The sequence below is a fragment of the Xiphophorus hellerii genome, chromosome 14, assembly GCF_003331165.1.
Source record: "Xiphophorus hellerii strain 12219 chromosome 14, Xiphophorus_hellerii-4.1, whole genome shotgun sequence".
NCBI classification, from domain to species: domain Eukaryota; kingdom Metazoa; phylum Chordata; class Actinopteri; order Cyprinodontiformes; family Poeciliidae; genus Xiphophorus; species Xiphophorus hellerii.
In genome coordinates, this window is record NC_045685.1 from 5,647,918 (window position 1) to 5,650,120 (window position 2,203).

General features: G+C 41.1%; 1 non-coding gene across 1 annotated transcript; it reads left to right on the plus strand.

The window, feature by feature from the left end:
- The first annotated feature begins 1,654 nt into the window (after positions 1-1,654).
- Positions 1,655-1,729, plus strand: trnan-guu (transfer RNA asparagine (anticodon GUU)). The gene has a single exon. It is a non-coding gene; the product is annotated as a tRNA-Asn (tRNA).
- Positions 1,730-2,203: the final 474 nt, after the last annotated feature.

The window sequence follows — 2,203 nt, forward strand, 5'->3', positions numbered from 1 at the left end:
CTGTGCAATATCCATCGTAGTCCAAAGAAAAGAGGAGCAGGCACAGTCTCCAGGTGGGATTTGATCCTACAAGACTATAGAAAGATCAGGCAGCTCGTTCTGGCGAATGGAGCTGTGATGGGGCAGACACATTTGCAGCTAGTGGATGTTAGCTACACCACCCTGGTTCAGTGGCATAACAGAAGGGTCAAAAGGCAAGAGACCGCTGTGGTACTTCAAGGGCTAAACCTTCCCAGCCAGTTTTCTGTAGCTGCTGACCCGCTTCTGCCTGCAAATATACGCCCGCATTACAGCGTACCACATTCAGGGCCACTGCATACATATAGGCTACCATCCAACACTGTGGGGCAGTCAAAATTAAAAAGAAAGCTACAATTCACTGATGGGACAAATCCATCAGGACAGCGGCAGCTTCTCCCTGCCCCACCCAAAAGGCCTCAGCTAGTGGCAATTACTCCAATGGCACCACAGGGATCTGTTATCCTCACTACCCAACAGCAACAGAGTTTGTGGAACCTCTCCACCCCTCCTCCACATGCTTATCCTGTGGCCCCTGCTCTGGCCCCTGCTCTGGCCCCTGCTCTGGCTCCCAGAGCAGCCCCTGCTCAACCTGGTAGAGAACCTCGAAAATTGACTCGCAAAGTTTTGCACAACACATGCAAAAAATGCGGGCAGTTTAGAATAGCTGAAACAGGACACAGCCAATATAGAGGGCAAATTTACTGTCCCTCTAATGAAAGTCTCACTAAAGAGCAGTGGCTGGAACAAATTAAAAAGAAAAAATAAACATTTTCTTTATTTTAAATAACTTCACTGTATATAAGTTTTATTTAGTTCATAGTGTGTTTATTTTGTTTTGGGTTAATGATACAGATATTTATTCTTATTGTCATTGTGTACACAAAGTAATTCAACAAACCATACAGTAAAAGGATTTAAGTCCTTCAGCAAACCACAAATTTCTTGGTTAAGAAAAAGAAATGGGAGACTTCAATGGAAATGTGTTGCATCCAAATGCTACAATGTTTTGGGACTAACTAAAAATGTTTAATTCACTGTCTTAATTGTTGAATAAATATTTGGTTCTTTTAAACCGATAAGGTCTATGGTCTTTTGTGAGTTAATATTAGCTGCTTCAAATTCTGAATTATTGGTAATTTAAGCATACACTAGAAAAAAGATATCATTCACTTCACTCAAAGTACTTTAGGAAAGACACTTGCAATTTTAGTTTCAGTCACTGTTTTGCTGTGAAAAATGAAAATAAGCACTGGGTATGATTAAGGACATTAAAATATACATCAAGTATATAGTATACAGTATAATTTAACACATTAATTTGAATATATCAGAATAAAAAAGCAAAATTAATTAAGCAATTCAAAGTTTTAAAAAGAAAGCCTTTTATGACAAGTGTTGGGTTTTAGTTTACAGTACTACACTATCTGTACAAAAAAGCATTTAAAATGTTTTCAAGATACAAAAAAACAGCCGTTACTTCATAACACTTAAACATTAATTGTGGGAAATCTTTTCACTAAAACATAGTATGGCGACTGGTAGGATCGAACTCGCGACTCATGGATCGGCCTCATTCTTCCCCTTTCTTCCCCCTTCCTTCCTTTCTTTCCCCCCCCAAGCAGACTATTCTTCCGCCAACTTTGGCGCAATTGGTTAGCGCGTTCGGCTGTTAACCGAAAGGTTGGTGGTTCGAGCCCACCCAGGGACGACTGTCAATGTTCTTGAGAAGACAGTGGATGTTGCCTGACTAAGTATCATTAATTGTTGGATTTCATCTGCCATTCATGGCTGCTGCTTTTGAAATACTCACTTCAGTACCTCATTGCTACTTGAAAAGGACTTTGACCAAACGCAATTTTTGCATTACTACATCTTTTGACTTTGAACTGTGGTAAGGACAGTATAGAAATCTATAAGGTTTGGCGAGAGGCGCAAGCAGTGGTTGAGGCAATTCCCCATCATCATACCGCTCAACTCTGTCTTTTGCAACAGTTATTGCATTGGATTTCAGAAGCAAGGCTGTAATGTTGCACATGTGATGAACCTCTGTCACGGCTAACTGTACCATTTCAGCATCTCTGTCTCTGTGGCGCTACTTCGCTCACGTTAGTCGGTGTTTCTCCTCCAATGGCGCTTGCCCCTCTCCATTCTCACATTGAACGGTTTAGCCAATGTCGTACCG